The following is a 19,466-nucleotide window of genomic DNA, read 5'->3' as shown; positions in this document are numbered from 1 at the left end:
GTGAGATGAAAAGGTAAGTGCACAACAGAATGAGTCAGTTGTTAACCTAAAGCAGGGGTCGGGAACCTATGATCGTGAACCAGATGTGGCTCTTTCAATGGCTGCATCTGGCTTGCAGACAAATCATTAATAAAAAAACTAATATTAAAAATATAAAACATTCTCATGTATTACAATCCATTCATTTCCTACCACTCATGTTCATGATTACGGGTGGCTGGAGCCAATCACAGCTGTCCTCCGGGACAACACCAAATTTTTATTGGATAATGCCTAACGTACATGGGGTGTCGTATGGCTCTCACAGAATTACATTTAAAATGGTGGCATTCATGGCTCTCTCAGCCAGAAAGTTTCCCTTCCCTTGACCTAAAGGAATTCAGAACTGAGAGGATCATGAAAAATAAACCAATAAACTAGAAGTAGAATAATAATTTTTAGAAGTCAAGGGAAAGCTTAGATGCTGGGAAACAGATAACATGCTACAGTTAAGGTTGAATTTCTGAGCTAAGGACAACTATTGAAGGATTTGAGAAGATTCATGCTTGAAAATATGACCTGTAAGATCTCCTTGAAGTGACCACAGAATTGTCTGTGTGGATAAGGAAGAGACTGGTGACAACATGACCCATGGGACAGACAGGAACAGAATTCAATGGTGTGACTCACTCCCGGTCAGTTGAGTGGGGAGGCCACAGTGGGGCAGAAGACTACATAGAACACACATGGTGCCCCCTCTCCTCAGCCTGAGGGGTGACCAGAGCCCAGTACACCCCAAGTGCAATTATGAAATGGGAGCTTTCACATGACACTGAGCCCAGGACCCTCTGAGGCAGAGGAAGCTGGCAGATGGACCATGGGCGGTCATGGGATTAAATACATTTTCAATGAACAATATTGCAGAGAGCCCTTTGTCTTGGTTTGTCTTGGATTTAGGGACACCACCTTTAGTGTCACACCAGCAGCTGATGCCTCCCCTCATCCTCATCTTGGCTCCGAGATTGAGGGAGTCTATCTGGATAAACACATGTTCACTGGAACAGTCTCTGATTTCTCCCTTCAATCAGGAGGCTCTGGGACCCTCAGGGGAAGGTTTCAGAGCTAAAGTGCATCTACCCAGAGGGGAACCCTATGTGTGTTGTGTGAGGGGCTCATGTAGAGAAACAGAGGCCTGCTGACTTGGACAGGGCACCCCACAGAGCTCTGGGTTGAAGTCCCAGAGCCTCCCAGGAAAGAGACAGCAGGCGGGGTCAGCATCGGCACGCCCCCTGCCGACCATGTTGCCCTCTTTCTGGTGGTCAGTGCCCTCCTCCTGTGTCCATGCTACGCTGTCCTGTTTACTTGTCCTTTCACAAAGGGCTGCTCTGTACACCTCTGACTTGGCTCCACCACGTCCACTGGAGGGAGTCACTTCGTCCTGCTCAGCTGTGCCACCCAGAGGGTAACCATTGATGAGGCCGTGTTTCCCCTCACAGACCAGTTCATAAAGGAACGGGACCAAGTCCACTCCCGTAGAGGTTTTATGGGCCAGACGGAGAATTAGCAGGTGACCACGTGTTAACCAGGCAGGACAGAGTGGGAAGCATGACGCTAAAGGGAGTGAGGACTCAGGGGAGCAGAGGAGGGAGGGGTCCCACCCTTCCTGTGGGGACCGGAGGTGGTGTCCCCGAGGTGGAGGGATTCCTGTGGGACCTGGTGAATGAGCCCCCGTGGGAGGGGTGGTGTGAGGTGGGCCAGGGGACGCAGGGCAGGAAGACGTAGGAGCACAGTACGTGTCATAGGAGAGCACGGGGAGCCATCCGGGAGCAGAGGGGACTCAGAGGGAACCATTACCATGAAATGCACAGGAGGGTCCTCACACAGTGTCCAGGAAGGTTAATTGGGGAGCTTGAAAGGGGTCCTCAGGATTTCGGGGAGTGACCTGTCAGGTAAGTCACCGCCCAGTAACCACAATGACCAGAGGGCAACATTCTTGGTCTTTGAAAGATGCAGTTTAATTTGATTTACATTTTATGTCTTTGCGAAGGGCATGTCTGTGATTCCTGAGGGTGACAGGACCCTTTGCTTCTGCATCGCTATTACTTGCAGCAAATCATTAGGGGCCCGAAGCAGCCGCCTATCACTCTTCTGCCTCCATCGCAACGGCGGTACCGGCACACTCCGCCTCTGCGCTTGCAGAACTGAGCTAGACCTACAGAGAACACAGAGAAGTCAGAAACATGTCAGAAATCTGAGCCCCGTGCCAGAAGAACACACTGGGTCAGTGTCCCCTGGACACACCCCCAAGGCCGCGGGTGTTCTGTGACAATGATAAGAGATGAGTGTGTAATATGAGGATCCAGATTTAAGACAGAGACTAGAACAGCTGAGGTTCAAGAGGATTCGTATGTTTCTAGGACCAGCACACTAAAGTGTCTGAGCTGGGGGGAGGGACAGGCTGGTCGAGAGTCCCTGCCACTTCAGGTCCTCAGAGTGAGAGACAGTCCCCACGAAGCCCTGCTGAGTCAGGGTCACACAGGGGTCAGTGGTCTCTGGATCAGACAAAGCTGGTGGGTGTGTACTTTATCTCTTTGTTTTGTCAGCTGAGGATTTGAGCTGAGCAGCCTCTTTAATGTCCAAGAACTGTTTCCGGAGAACTTCACAATGACATAACTTATGACTGAAAATGGTGTTTCTGGTCCCTGAGAGCCCTCTCCAACCTGGTCCAGTTCATACTCTTCCTGGGCCTGCCTTTCCTGGCCATCCTGGGTCACTCCTGCCTTCCTTCTAGTCTCCCTGCCTCCTCTCCACGCTCCGCCCTGCCCCGCCCTTCCCTGGTCCTGCTCTGTGCTGGAATACAGCCAGGAGGAAAACGGATAAAATGGGCTTTCCAGAATAATTTGTGATGTCTTAACTGGTGACCTCAGGTCTCAGTCTCACACTACTCTCTCCCTCCTGTCTCCTTTCTTCCTTCATCCTTCTATTCGATCCCTGTAACACTGAGGAGACAGTCAAATGTCAGTCACAAAGGTCAGAGCCACTGGGACGGGCAGCTCCAAGCCCTGAACCAAGAGGAGCCTGGTCAGCGCCTGTCCTCAACACCTTCAGGCTGAGAAGACAAAGGCACAGTGGTGTCCCCCACGCAATGTCCCCAAGTCCAGGCTGGCCTTGCTGTTCTCCACAGTTCTAGGTCACGGGAGATCCCACCCTTTAGTTTAAAGAGTCAGTAAGTGACACTGTGCACTTCTGTTCTCAAACCTAATCAGATACCTTTCTATACATAAAAAAAGCCACGTGACAGAGGTGTCCTCTGTGAGCAGCCCCTCATCTTGGAGGACGGTGAGGAGGTGGCATTTACCAGCTAGCAGGACCCTTCAGGGGACTCAGGAAAGGCTGGGAATTGTCTGGCCCGGCCCTGACCTCCCTCTGTGGTGAGAGACAGTATGCTTGGCTCTCCTGAGCACTTCAGACAGTCTATCTGGTCTAAAGGTGTGCGTAGACGACAGAAGAGAGCAGGAGAGGGAGAGGAGGAGAGAGGGAGAGACAGAGAGAAGGAGAGACAGGGAAGGAAGGTAGAGAACTGGGGGCACATAGGATGACAGTCCAATTCTGTTCCCCTGTCTGGCCCCTGGTGCCAGCCCCTCTTACCTGGAACAGCAAACAGGAACACAAGGAGCAAAGCAAACAGGAGCTGGTAGCCCCTCATGGTGACACCGGTGAGCTGCACAGCTGAGTGGACAGCGAGCTCTGCTTCACTCCTTATAAAGGACCCCAGTTCCCTTAGGGTTCTGTGTGGGCTGCACCTCTGGTGATTGCACAGTAATTAAATTGTCTGTCTCTCATGAGCCATGACAAAGGCCCTGGGGCACCAAGTGCACCGAGTCATCCTAATGCAAATCGGGATGGGGAAACCCCAGGGCACCTCTTCTTCTGCCTTGGGACCAGCCCCGTCTCCCTGTACCGCTGGGTCACATGTGGCGTGGATGGGATGCAGGCTGGGCTGTTTCCGTGTGGGATCAGACTTCCTGGAACACACTCGCCCCATCACACTTTGAACAAACCCATGTTGCGTTTCCTGAACACATGGGGACAGTCTCATTCACTCTGGGAGCCAGGCCTGTCTAATTGCAAGAAACAAGGGACACAGTGGACATGACCTGAGCCTCTGAGGTTCCCGTGGATGGTGACATTCATGTGGGATTCTACAGTGGTGGGATTCAAATAAATTAACTATCGGTTTCTGTCCTAATGTCCATTTTAAGTATTAAAAAAAGCTAAACCAAAAGATAGTTTATTCATACATTTCATATTTAAACAATTACAATAAAAGAGGTATAAAAAACTAGATTAAGTTATAAGAAAGAGTTGTTTTATACTTGACAAAAAACAATAAAGTTGATACTAAAGGTATTTCCATATTGGTATTTTTTTTATTCATTGAGAGGAGGACAGGCAGAGAAACAGATACTTGAATGTGCCTCAACCAGGATACACCCAGCAAGCCCACGTGTGGGTGATGCTCTACCCAGCTGAGAAGTTGCTCTGTTGCTCAGTAACTGAGCTCTTCTTAGTGCCTGAGGCAGAAGCAATGGAGCCATCCTCAGTGCCTGGGGTCAACTTGCACCAATTGAGCCATAACTTCAGGAGGGTAAGACAGAGAGAGAGAGAGAGAAGAATATTGGGGAGGAGTGAAGAAGCAGATGAGGACTTCTCCTGTGTGACCTGATTGGGAATTGAACCCAGGACTTCCACATGCCAGGTTACTGCTGCACCACTGAGCACACTGGCCAGGGCTCCATATTGCTTTTTCATTGCTATCCTCACTTGCAACTCTCTTCACTTTTATTCGAGCATCATTGGCTGTGTGATTTATCCTTAACCATCTCTTTCCTGTAGGAGTAGGATCCCATTCCTTTAGAAGCAGGCTGACTAGACTAACAGTCATTGTGTTTGATATATTAGAAACAGGTGACTTCTCTTCTCTGATTATATTATGTTCATCTTTCTGATAATACCCCTTTCTGACAATAATTTTAGCTCTTTAAAACTTTCAGGAATTGCATAGTTTGAGGAATTTTTTTAAAAGTTTTCCATGAAATCGAGATAATCATTAATATCAATTTGATAAATAGAAATGTCAGTAAAGATGAGCAATTGTTCTTCAGCTTGCTTTCTATGGAACTAGTACATCTTCAATATTCCAGTAATCTGTGCAGTTGTGCAGATGAATGTTAAAAAGAATAAGGAATGTAAATTAGAGGTTTCTACATTGGGCGGCTGCCCAGTCACCGAACTTAGAGAGAACCGTGATTACAAAGTGCCATTTTAACAACAAGTTCACCAAATTTGACAAAAAATTAGGTATCAGTTTGCTAATTGAATTATTTAAGGAAATCACTATTTGCCAGGCTTAGATTCTATTGCTGAAGGCATAGTGTCCAAGTGTTCAGTCTGAGCCCAAGTAAATACTAAGCAAAGTAGGGAAATTAAGAAATAGGGAAAGAGGAACTTTCCCAGGTGAACATTTAGAAATAGATTTTACTAAAGTAAAGCCACCGGCACAGGAATACAAGTACCTCTTAGTTTTTATTGACACCTTTTCAGGATAGGTAGAAGCTTTCTCTACTAGAATTGAGATCACAGTCACAGTTGATATGAAATTACTATATTAAATGATTCCCAGATTTAGCTTGCCCATTAATATTAGGTCTCATAATGGGCCTGCATTTATATCTAAGGTCTCACAGCTACTAGGAAACGCATTCAATATTAATTAGAAATTACATTGTGCATACTGGCCTCAGAGTTCGGGGAAATTAAAGGAAACTCTTAAAGAAGTCCTGACCAAATTAATTCTAAAAACTGATGAAAACTGGACTAGCTTACCCCCCTAGTTCTGCTAAAGCTATATGCACCCAAAATTCACCCCTGTAGAATAGTACTAGTGAGGCAACACCCCTTCTCCCTCAGTTTTCTAACAGACCCCCATTGAGACAGTGCAGACGGATCCCACCAAACCCTGTAAGTGGACCCTGAGAAGGACCACATGCCCTGCTCCAGCCACAAACTGGTAGCTGGCTACTCTACGTATGACAGAAGCTTGAGGAGCCTCACCATGGGACTTCCCATAATTGAACTTTGGGAAGGGAGGGACACTAAAAATCAGGGAAAGGCCAGAGCAGGTCATCTTAAGGTCTGATACGTGTGCTGCTGTAGGTCATACAGAAGGGAAATATAAGTCCCTTTGCTACAAGGGAAGCTATGAGGAAAATAAAAATATATGTGTGTGCTTATAGCTACCTCCAGAAAGTAACCTATAAGTATTAGCTAATTAAAGGGAGGACACTTCCAAAAATAAGTATGTTTTTAAAAAATTACTTGTTGCCTGCTTGGTTGTCATTAAGATGAAAATTTTCAAAATGACAAGTTCTGATTAATTAGAAAGGGATAGTATCTATTTAATAATGAACAGTAGAAAGTACAGAGATACTTTAGGGGGAAAAAGGAAGAAAATAAGTTGTTATGAAAGCTAGTTATTTCTAAATAGATAAGAAAGTTCATAACAGTTAAGGGTTACGTAAGTTGCAGAAGGTTTGTGTAGGTTGTAGGCAGTATGAGAAAAGGTAAACTCTATTAAATTCATGACACTCAGAAGTCACTATACCCTTATACTACAGGGTAATAAAAAGCTAAATCATAGATGTGATGAAAACTTAAATAAAACCAGTGGAAAGTGTAACAATGTGCCAAGAAACTGTAAAACTGTTAGCAGTTTCATTTTTGCTGTTTTTGTTACTGCCGTGTAAATGCTCAAATTGTTCATTATTGAGATGGCTAAGTTGGGTAACGTAATGTAGACCACTCAGGACAGAATTCTCCATAGTGGTGAACCACACACATAAAAAAAAATGGAGCACAATGAAAAAAAAGTGAGAGAAAAACTAATTTTAATGCTTGAAGGTTATTCCGGAGAGAGAAAGAAGAGAAGGGACAGGGACACAGATGAAATGCACTCTTGGTTCCTCAGTGGAATGTCACAGTGCGCTGGGTCTCAGTTCACAGAACTCAGAGACAGCAACGATTGTATGGACGAAAATTTCTCCAACGCCTCCCAGAGAGACGCTCATTTCTTTTGCATAAGCCATTTCTGCACATGCATAGGATGAATCTCTAAGAGGCTGCGGAAAGAAGACCAAGGTCAGGCATGGAGGTGACAGGCACAGGGGATAGAGGCACAGTCAGTATCAGGGACATCTACTCAGTGGCGACGTGTCTACTATGGGAGACCATACCTGCTGGCTTAGGGTGAAAGGTCACATGTCTGTGTAAATCACAAGCACTGGCTGACTCTGCGTTGGTCACACAGAACCATGACCATCTCTGACCCGAGTCCATCACGTCCGTGCTCATTCTCTGCCCCGCCCCCATCCCTTCTCCCCTCGTGGTGCCTGCTTCTCTCTCCCTCCTCATCCCACCCCCAACTGTGAGCCCTGACTCCACGCCCCTCTGACAGGCCCTCTGATGGGGTCAGACCCTGTACACGTGGGCAGGTGTCACAAAGAGCTTCTCAAGCAAAGTGTTCCTCACCAGATAAGGAGATGGCCACGTCCAGAACCTCGGCCTCAGGCTGGTCATCGGCGGGCACCTGGTCAGCTGTCTCCAGCAGGGGCTGAGCCCGGGCCTGGAAGGCCAGGAGGAGCAGGGCAGTGAGGAGGGCGAGGGTCCTCATGGCTGAGAGTCCCCTGGAGGTGTGAGTCGGGTGGGAGGGCAGAGTGAGTGGTGGGGAGGGCAGAGCCAGCCTGCACTTATAGTGGGGTGGGCGGGGCTCAGCGACCACAGAGCAGTGAGGACAGCGGGGCCTCTGGCTGGAATGGTGCCAGGGCCAACTGGGCCTCTCAGCCTCTTTGATGCTCCTGTCACCGCCCATTCGTGGCAGCACCTGTCCCTGGGCTCCGTGTCCACACTTGTTTCATGTTGATAGTGATGATGAGAACCTGGTGTGTGTTCTGTGTGCCATCTGCTTGGGTTTTTACCTTCTAGTGTTCAAAGAGAACAAGGACTAGAGCTCTCAGTCAGTGAGTACAGGGAGCAACATTCTTGTGCGTCTGATGCAGGAACCTGTTCACCTCTGAGGGCCCTGACCCTGGGACCAGACCATCCCTAGAGTATTAGAGAGTTCATTCTCCAGGTTCAAGGACTGTGAGGGAGGGTGGCTGGTCCTGGCTGGGTGACCTCCTGAGGTGGAGGGGACAGTGACTCAGACTCTGTGAAATGAGCACAGAGGGACACAAAGGAAGGAGTTGGTCAGAGTTCAGCTAAAAGAGACGTTCATTTTCTGAGGTCTGTAGAATTTAAACATGTCGTATAAACTGCTCTCCAATGACGTGTTCAATTTAGAAATAGGTGATACAATGAAGTTTTTGCAACCTGCCTCAGAAATTTCTGATGTTTTAAAGTAAAAAAGTAATTCTAGCACAAAAAAAGAAAATTCAAAGGGAGCTGAGTGATGAGTGAGACTATTGGTCCCCCTCCCTGCACTAGCCCTCCACCCGCTCAGCAGGGGCCACCAGGGTCCCCGTGTTCTGAGTGCCCTTCCTCTCCCCAGGCTTTACTTCGAACACTGTTCCAGCAGCACACACAGGACCGCATCCCTGTGTGAACGGTGTTGTACCATCCCAGTGTTTATAAGTCACCTTTTAGCAGTCTCTCATTGATTGTTAAATTCTGACAGTTTGGTTATTCCTAACTATTTTCGGTTGCAGGCATAACTGCTGTGAGTATCTTCTGGCTTATTTGTGACTGTCTTCTAAAGAAATGTCCCTAGTAGATTCTGGGTCAAAATAAGACGTCCTGTACATTTAAGAGATATTAATATATCATCCTCTGCATAGGTCCTGTTGATATGACTCACTAAAACATATGAGCCCACCTGCTGCCCACGCACAGTGGGAGGTGTTTAAAAGGCCCCGTGATCCCCCAATTTTGTCCTTTGTTTTTTTAAGCCTGGGCTCCGGGCAGCCATGTGCTTTGTTAAAAATACACTGGATGTCCCAGACCCTCTTGCAGCTCAGAGTGACCATTAAACAGAGTTCTGACCAATCAAATGTAACCTCTGAGTCAGACCCATTATTAAAAAATAAATGAATTACTGTCACTGTTTATAGTTGTGCTGTGTTATTGTTTTATATTTTTCTCCTTATTTCTACTTGGAGGACGGGAGCAGCTGGACTTGTGGCCTCTCTGTTCTGCCCATGGGAAGGACAGTTACTGCATGTGGATGGCATAGCCAGGCACTGGGAGATGGCCGTCCTGAGACCCCAGTTGAGGCACGTCCCCCACCTCCGGTGCTGCCTGCATGCCGATCGCTGTGAGCTGTAAATAACCTGCTCCTGACTTTCTGAAACCCCTGGTGGTTGGGGACCCTGGGGTCCAGGCATGGCGGAAAGCAGTCTGCTACCTGAACTGTGAGGGTTGACATCTGTCCCAGAGTGACAGGTAAGACCTGCAACCCGGATGGAGTCCTGGCTTTGTGTCTCTCCTGAGTCACGGGGCAACATGTGTCCACATAGAAGAAGTGCCTCTGTTTATTTTATCTGAATGTCTTTTTTCTTGGCATCGGTTTTGGGAAATGCAATAATTGGCTGATGAATTCCTTTTTGGTTTGTAGTGCTTATTTATACATTCAGGAAATTGTCACTCTGTCCCAGGGGCTGCATAACATTTGCATGATCTGTCTTTTCCCTTTGGCTCTTTCTCTTGTTCACACAAATACTTTGCATTTCTTTGTGCTGTTAATATTTTTGGTCATTTGTGAGTTTGTCTCTTCCCTACTACTGTTTGTAAAGCCCGGTCTTCCCTGTGTCAGTGCTCTCGTGTCCTGGAGCTCAGAGTGGCACATGGTGGTTGATAGTTAAGTTTCAAAATAAAAGTGTTTCTTGTTTGAAATATTGACAGGGCAATTTTTCTTGAATTACTCTATTTTTCCAGGTATAAGATACTCCCATGTATAAGACGCACCTTAATATTGGGGCCTAAACTTTGAAAAGAAAAATGTATTAAATAAAGTTATTGAACTCAAGTTTTATTCATTATAAAATTCATACAAGTCCTTATCTCTGTCAAAACCCCCATCCACTACCTTGTCCTCATCCGTGTCTGATGACAAATCACTGTCTTCATATATTGCCTCCTCCTCAGTTCCATCTATGACATTGGAAATATCACATCCACTGTAAAAGACGCACCCAGTTTTTATTCCCCAAATTTTTTGAAACATGGTGCATCTTATATATGGGGAGATACGGTCGATGTGGTCATACTACAAAGATCCTATAGAAGTTTCTAGGTGTACAACACAGCCTCAGGGTGGAACCCAAGGTCATGGCTTTGGGACGTGTGTACAGACCTGGAACAGGGAGAGGGGGGCAGAGAGGTGCTTGTCGTCTGGAAATAAGGCTTCTCTGTCTCGGTGGCTTCCCTGCAGCCTCCCTCTCAGCTCAGGACTGAGTGCCTGTCCGTGACACGGCTAAAAACATACCATTTATTGCTAGATTATATTAGATTCAGAATGAGATTTTTGTGATTTGTAGACTCCATCTCTTTAAAGAGAGAGAGTGTTGAGATCAACTCTTTTAATACACAATGAACTAATCACCTTTGTAGGGTTCATGGGGAATAATAATTTCCCTGGTCAAACCCATGACCTGTGCTACTGACCAGAACAGGACTCTGCTCTCCTCTGGCGGTTATTTAAGATGACCGATGCTGGTCAGTCTGCTCCAGTTTGGGTGTAGTTCTTACTTTTCCCTGTTGGTGGCACCCTGGAGCATTAGGTCACTTGATCTTGTTGATACAGCTAGGAACCTGCACATGTGACTGAAACATCTGCTTATCCTAGAAAATATCTCTGCATATCAATGTCCTCTCCTGCCTTAAAATAAAAGAACAAGTACCATGCTCATTGGGTTTATGCTTCTTGAAGTTAATAGCACCTTTTTTTTTTTTAATTTTCTTAAGTGAAAAGCAGGTAGGCAGAGAGACAGACTCCCTCATGTGACCCAAATAGGATCTACCTGGCAAACCCCCTACTGGGCGATGTTCTGACCATCTGGGGCCATTTATCTGTTGCTTGGCAACTGAGCAATTTAAGCACCTGATGAGAAGCCACATAACCATCCTCAGCGCCTGGGGCCAACTTGACCTAACTGAGCATGGCTGGGGGAGGGGAAAAGAGATAGAGAGAGAGAGATTACAAACAACAGCTGATGCCAACCCAATAAGACAGAGAGAGGGGGTGGGGGAGAAAAAGAGGGTAAGGCAGCAGATGGTCACTTCTTCGGTGTGCCCTGGATACCTAACCCAGGATATCCATATGCACAGCCAATGCTGTACCACTGAGCCTAACAGCCAGGGCCCAAGGGCACCTTTTAGTGCACTCCATAGAAACGTTTCACTTTGAGTTTCATTATGAATCAATTGAATATAGAAGGTTAAAGTTTCCTTAAATAATAATCAGGGAGCCTGACCAGGCAGTGGCGCAGTGGATAGAGTGTCAGACTGAGATATGGAAGACCCAGGTTCAAGACCCCGAGGTCGCCAGCTTGAGCGCGGGTTCAGCTGGTTTGAGCAAGGTTTACCAGCCTGGACCCAAGGTTGCTGGCTTGAGCAAGGGTTACTTGGTCTGCTGAAGGCCCGTGGTCAAGGCACATGTGAGAAAGCAATCAGTGAACAACTAAGGTGTCGCAACAAAAAACTGATGAGTGATGCTCTCATCTCTCTCCATTCCTGTCTGTCTGTCTCTATCTATCCCTCTCTCTGACACTTTTTTGGTCTCTGTAAAAAAAAAAAAAAGAAAGAAACAGATCAGGGAGCTTTTTGCTGGTTTTGTTATTGCCATGTGATGCTCAAATGGTTCATCATCAGGATTAAAAGGCTGGTTAATTTAATGCTGACCACACAGGACAGAATTTTCTGTGAAAGTGCATCACACTAACAAGAATAATGGAGGAAGAGACAAGATGGCCACAGAGTAAGTGGACGCTCCAACTCCCACTTCCCAGAACCAAGGTGGATTACAACTTAATTCTGAGAACACTCATCTTGAAAGACCAACTTTGGACTAAACTAAGAGGATTCTATAGCCGAGGACCACCAAAGAAGCCATAGAGACTGGTAGGAAAGGAGGAGACATGGAAAGGTCTGCCTCGCTCCTGGGTGTGAGCAGCAGCCGGGAGGGACTCTCACGACTGGGAAGATTGCCCAGAGAGTTGTGGGTCCTCAGCCCCAAAATTGGAATTCCAGCCTTGAGCCCTGGAGCCTGGAAGGGGCTTACACTGTATTTGGCTGAGAAAGGAGCCAAGATACTGTTTGAGAGAAGGAGGCAGAACTGTTGGACCCAGGCTCTGTATTAAAGGGACTGCACAGAGAGCCTCACTCACAGCCACTTTCCGGGAGCTCCAGGAGCAGAGACCGCTGGGAGGACTAGATTTTCCGGGGAGAGAGTGGTCCCGGAGGTGCAGGGGGAGACACTTTGAGGGATGGACACCCTAATCCCTGAGCTGAGTCAGCCCCCAAATCTAAAGTGAACATTTTTTCTGGGAAAAGCACCACCAGCAAAGGGAAGAAATTACTGCGTTTATGGAGGCTCTCCTGCCCCAGTTAGAACAAAGAGGGCCTTAGAGGCAAGCAGCACATTAGGGACACAAATAGTGAGTGCAGAGATCTAAAATACACCGCCGCCCTCATGGCTGAGTGCTCACCAGGGTGGGCGGACTGGAGGCATAAACGCATGTCTGTGGAGGCCAGGGCAGTCCAAGCGAGTGTGCTCGGGCTGGCCTGTGGAGGCGGAAACCCACAGTGGCCGCTGTAGAGGTCCGGGTTCACACAGTCCTGCCTGCAGCTTGGGCCTGCTCTTGTCAGGGGCGGAGGCCTAAACGACAGCAGGGGGTGTCCGCATGGGTGTGCATGAGCCCACAAGAAAGGGTGGAAGCTGTGTCTCCTGCTGTGGAGGTCTCAGCCGGCACACAAACTAGCCCATGGTGCGATCGTGCTCTGAGCAGCAGCGGCAATCTGGTGACCATGGGCTGGTCCAAGCTGACACTGGAAGGTCCAACTGCAAAGGTGGGAGCCACTGTAGATGCTAAGGAGGTCTGAGGCAACACGCAAACCCACTGCTGCAATGTGGACCCGCCCTCGGCAGTAGCAGAGGCTGAGGCAGCCTCACAAGCTGTCCAAGCTGGTGTGTTCAAACCCACCATGGGCAGCAGAAGCCAAGGTGGTCGAGGAAGCAGGCTAACGCCGACAGCACCTGAACACAAACGCACCAAGCAGCAACAGCCGGAGCGGGCCAGTGGACAGATCACACAACATGAGCACAGGGGCCACATCCACTGGACCCCAGTGACTACACCCTACAGAGTGCTGAAAAAGAATAAAAAAACAAAATAAAATAAAATAAGTAAATAATAAGTTTCGATAGAATGACACCTAAGGTTAAGGCAGGCCACATTTGATACCATACCTAATCACTGAATTACAGTACAGAGCCCAGCAAGTAGCCAGCAATAAGAGGCAACAGAAAGCAGATCTCAGAGAAACTTGAACTTTTAATAGACCTTTACCCAGGCCAAGAGTAGATAAAAGCAAGCCTAGAAGTGCAGCTGATATGTACAACGGCACCTGGGCCCAGCAGAGGCAGCCAAAAGATCTAGATCACCTGTAGCTACAAAAAGGTTGATAAGAGCCAGTCATAGGCAGTGAACCCCTCTATCTGTACCAGGCCCTGAACAGGAAGGTCCAGGGCAGGCACATTCTGTGGCCAGATACAGAAAGCATCAGTTCAGGACCTACCAACCCTTGTTAGAGTGGAAGTTTAAGGAAGGACTCTTCACACCAACCCAGCTAAAACATCAAGAATGCTAACACAAACAGCAAAAAAAAAACATTGATATCAGAAATGTAGCCCACAGCAGATTATGATGCCAAGCCAAGAATACCTAGCAAGAACACAGCTGAAAATTGGAGACACACAATACCAACCCTAACCTTAGCTAGTTTCACAAACAACACACCCAAACAAGGAGTGTTTACAGACAAAATCAAAAGAGAAATACATCCCAAATGAATCAACAAGAGAAACGCCCAGAAAAAGAACTGAGTAAAATGGAAAAAACCAAGCTACCAAATGCAGAGTTTAAAATAATGATTATTGGAATGCTCAAAGATCTTAGAGCAACAATGGATGGACACAATGAGCACCTAAAAAAAGAGAAAATAAGTATCAAAAAGAACATTGAAATAATAAAGAACCAGTCAGAAATGACAAATACAGTATCAGAAATGAATACTACACTAGAAGGAATTAAAAGCAGGCTGGATGAAGCAGAGGATCAAATCAGCCAGTTAGAGGACAAGATAAATGAAAGCACTGAAGCAGAGCAGCAAAAAGAAAAGAGGCTCAGAAGTCTGAGGAAATCTAAGAGAGCTCTGTGACAACATAAATAGAAACAACATCCGCATCATAGTGGTTCCTGAAAAAGAAGAGAAAGAACAAAGGATAAAGAGCCTGTTTGAAGAAATCATAGCTGATAACTTCCCTAAAATAATGCAGGAAAAAGTCGCAAAGTTCAAGAAGCACAGAGAACTGCATTAAAGAGAAACCCAAAGAAACCTACATCAAGACACATCATAATTAAAATATCAAAGCTAAGTGATAAAGAAAAATACTAAGAGCTACAAGAGAAAAAAAAATCAATCACCTACAAAGGAGCCCCCATAAGGATGACATCCAATTTCTCAACAGAAACATTGAGACCAGAAGGGAATGGCAAGAAATACAGAATGCAGAACAAAAGTAATGCAGAACAAGAGCCTACAACCAAGACTTCATTATCCAGCAAGGTTATCATTTAAAATTGAAGGAGAAATGAAAAGCTTCCCAGACAAAAAAAAAAAAAAAAAAAAACCTCAAGGAATTTATTACCAATGCTGCAAGAATTTAAACCAATGCTGCAAGAAATGATAAGGAGCCTGTTGTAAACAAAACAAAGGGAGAAAAATATAGCAAAAGAGGAATGTAGCATTAAAGAATAAAATAGCGATAAACAACTACATATCAATAATAACCTTAAATGTAAATGGATTAAATGATCCAATCAAAAGACATAGGGTAGCTGCATGGAAAAGAAAACAGGACCCACACATATGTTGTCTACAAGAGACACACCTCTAAAAAAAGATACATATAAACTGAAAGTAAAAGGCTGAAAAAAATTTTTCATGGAAATGAAATAAAAGCTGTGGTAGCAATACTTATATCTGATAAAATAGACTTTAAAATAAAGGCTTTATTGAGGGATAAAGAAAGTCACTACAAAATAATAAAGGGAGCAATCCAACAGGAAGAAATAACCATTATAAATATCTACGCACCTAATATAGGAGCATGTACATATATAAAGCAGACTTTGATAAATGGACATAAAAGGTGAGACCAATAGCAACACTATAATAGTAGGGGATTTCAATATCCCACTAACACCACTAGATAGATCCTCAAGAAAGAAAATTAACAGAGAAACAGCAAACTTAAAGAACACAACAGATCAAAGGGATTTAATAGAGATCTTCAGAACCTTTCATTCTTTTTTTTTTAAAATAAATTTTTATTAATGTTAATGGGATGACATTAATAAATCAGGGTACACATATTCAAAGAAAACATGTCTAGGTTATCTTGTCATTAAATTATGTTGCATAATCCTCGCCCAAAGTCAGATTGTCCTCCGTCACCCTCTATCTAGTTTTCTCTGTGCCCCTCCCCCTCCCCCTAACTCTCTCCCTCCTTCCCTCCTGCGTCCTCCCTCCCCCCACCCCTGGTAACCACCACTCTCTTGTCCATGTCTCTTAGTCTCCTTTTTATGTTCCACCAATGTATGGAATCATGTAGTTCTTGTTTTGTTCTGATTTACTTATTTCACTTCGTATAATGTTATCAAGATCCCACCATTTTGCTGTAAATGATCTGATGTCATCATTTCTTATGGCTGAGTAGTATTCCATAGTGTATATGTGCCACATCTTCTTTATCCAGTCTTCTATTGACGGGCTTGTTGGTTGTTTCCATGTCTTGGCCACTGTGAACAGCGCTGCAATGAACATGGGGCTACATGTGTCTTTACGTATCAATGTTTCTGAGGTTTTGGGGTATATACCCAGTAGAGGGATTGCTGGGTCATAAGGTAGTTCTATTTGTAGTTTTTTGAGGAACCACCATACTTTCCTCCATAATGGCTGAACTACTTTACAGTCCCACCAACAGTGGATGAGAGTTCCCTTTTCTCTGCAGCCTCTCCAAAATTTGCTATTACCCGTCTTGTTGATAATAGCTAATCTAACATGTTTGAGGTGGTATCTCATTGCAGTTTTGATTTGCATTTCTCTAATAACTAAAGAAGCTGAGCATCTTTTCATATATCTGTTGGCCATTTGTATTTCTTCCTGGGAGAAGTGTCTGTTCATGTCCTCTTCCCATTTTTTTATTGGATTGTTTGTTTGTTTGTTGTTGAGTTTTATGAGTTCTTTGTAAATTTTGGATATTAGGCCCTTATCTGAGCTGTTGTTTGAAAATAACATTTCCCATTTAGTTGGCTGTCTGTTTATTTTGATATCAGTTTCTCTTGCTGAGCAAAAACTTTTTATTCTGATGTAGTCCCATTCATTTATCTTTGCCTTCACTTCTCTTGCCATTGGAGTCAAGTTCATAAAATGTTCTTTAAAACCCAGGTCCATGAGTTTAGTACCTATGTCTTCTTCTATGTACTTTATTGTTTCAGGTCTTATATTTAGGTCTTTGATCCATTTTGAATTAATTTTAGTACACGGGGACAGGCTGTAGTCGAGTTTCATTCTTTTGCATGTGGCTTTCCAGTTTTCCCAACACCATTTGTTGAAGAGGCTTTCTTTTCTCCATTGTGTGTTGTTGGCCCCTTTATCAGAAGAAGTAAAGGTATCACTTTTTGCTGATGATATGATCCTATACATCGAAAACCCGAAGGACTCCACAAAAAGATTACTAGAAACAATAAACCAATACAGTAAGGTCGCAGGATACAAAATTAACATACAAAAGTCCATAGCCTTTCTATATGCCAACAATGAAATATTAGAAAACGAACTCAAAAAAATAATCCCCTTCACGATTGCAACAAAAAAAAATAAAATACCTAGGAATAAACATAACAAAGAATGTAAAGAACCTATATAACGAAAACTACAAGACATTGCAAAGAGAAATAGAAAAAGACACAATGAGATGGAAAAATATTCCTTGTTCTTGGATAGGAAGAATAAATATAATTAAAATGGCCATATTACCCAAAGCAATATATAAATTTAATGCAATTCCCATCAAAATTCCTATGACATTTTTTAAAGAAATGGAACAACAAATCATCAGATTTATATGGAACTATAAAAAAACCCAAATAGCCAAAGCAATCCTAAGGAAAAAGAATGAAGCTGGGGGCATTACAATACCTGACTTTAAACTATATTATAGGGCCACAATAATCAAAACAGCATGGTATTGGCAGAAAAATAGACACTCAGACCAATGGAACAGAATAGAAAGCCCAGAAATAAAACCAGAAGCTTTCATTCTAAAACAGCAAAATATACATCCTTTTCAAGTGCTCATTGTACATTCTCTAGAATAGAGAATTGCCTACCAAATAGTAGGGCACAAAACGGATATCAGCAAATTTAAGAAGATTGAAATCATATCAAACATTTTCTCTGATCACAATGCCATGAAACCAGAAATCAACTACAACAGAAAAACTTACAAATACTCAAACACTTGCAAACAAAATAGCATGTTATTAAATAACGAATGGGTGAAAATTGATATTACAGAAGAAATCAAAAAATTCCTAGAAACAAATGAAAGAGAGCATACAACAACTCAAAATTTATGGGATACAGCAAAAGCAGCTTGAGAGGAAAGTTCATAACATTACAGGCATAACTTAAGATGCTAGAAAAAGCTCAAATAAACAACTTGACCCTGCATCTAAACAAACTAGAAAAAGAACAGCAAGTAAAGCACAGAGGAAGTAGAAGGAAGGAAATAATAAAGATCAGAGCAGAAATAAATTACATCGAGACTAAAAAACAATGCAGAGGATCAATAAAACCAAGAGCTGGATGTTTGTAAAGGTAAAAAAGATAGATGAACCTTTAACCAGACTCGCCAAGAAAAAAAGAGAGAAGACTCAAATATATAAAATTAGAAATGAGAGTGGAGAAATAACAACTGACACAACAGAAATACAAAATATTGTAAGAAAATATATGAAGAACTGTATGCTAAAAAATTAGAAAACCTAGATGAAATGGAAAAATTCCTTGAAACATATAATATTTTTAAAATCAATCAGGAAGAATCAGAAAACCTCACAGACCAATTACAACAAATGAGATTGAAACAGTTATCAAAAAACTCCCAACAAACAAAAGCCTGGGGCCCAATGGCTTCACAGGTGAATTCTGCCAAATATTCAAAGAAGAACTAACTCCTATCCTTCTCAAGCGATTTCAAAAAATTCAAGATTAGGGAAGTCTTCCAAGATCCTTTTATGAGGTGAGCATAATTCTGATTCCAAAACCAGGCAAAGACAACGCAAAGAAAGTAAATTATACACCAATATCCCTGGTAAATTCAGATGCTAAAATTCTCAACAAAATATTAGCAAACTGGATCCAGTAATACAAGAAAAAATCATGCATCATGATCAAGTGTGATTTATTCTGGGGAGGCAAGCCTGGTACAATATTCGCAAATCAATCAATGTGATTCATCACATAAAAAAAGGGAAGGAAGCCTTGGCCGGTTGGCTCAGTGGTAGAGCATCGGCCTGGCGTGCAGAAGCCCGGGGGTTGATTCCCGGCCAGGGCACACAGAAGAAGTGCCCATCTGCTTCTCCACTCCCCTCTCTCCTTCCTCTCTGTCTCTCGCTTCCCCTCCCACAGCCAAGGCTCCATTGGAGCAAAGATGGCCCGGGCACTGGGGATGGCTCCATGGCCTTTGCCTCAGGCACTAGAGTGGCTCTGGTAGCAACCGAGTGACGCCCCAGAGGGGCAGAGCATCGCCCCCTGGTGGGCATGCCGGGTGTATCCCGGTCGGGCGCATGCGAGAGTCTGTCTGACTGCCTCCCCATTTCCAGCTTCAGAAAGATACAAAAAAATGGTGGGGGGGGGGGAGGAGAAAAATGACAATAATATCAATAGATGCAAAAAAAGCATTAAATAAAATCCAGCAACCATTTATGATCAAAACTCTCAAAATGGGGCCCTGGCCGGGTGGCTCAGCAGTAGAGCATCAGCCTGGCATGTGGGGGATCCGGGTTCGATTCCCGGCCAGGGCACATAGGAGAAGCGCCCATTTGCTTCTCCACCCCCCCTCCTTCCTCTCTGTCTCTCTCTTCCCC

The sequence above is a fragment of the Saccopteryx bilineata genome, chromosome 6 (genome assembly GCF_036850765.1).
Source record: "Saccopteryx bilineata isolate mSacBil1 chromosome 6, mSacBil1_pri_phased_curated, whole genome shotgun sequence".
NCBI lineage: Eukaryota > Metazoa > Chordata > Mammalia > Chiroptera > Emballonuridae > Saccopteryx > Saccopteryx bilineata.
This window is presented reverse-complemented; position numbering follows the sequence as displayed.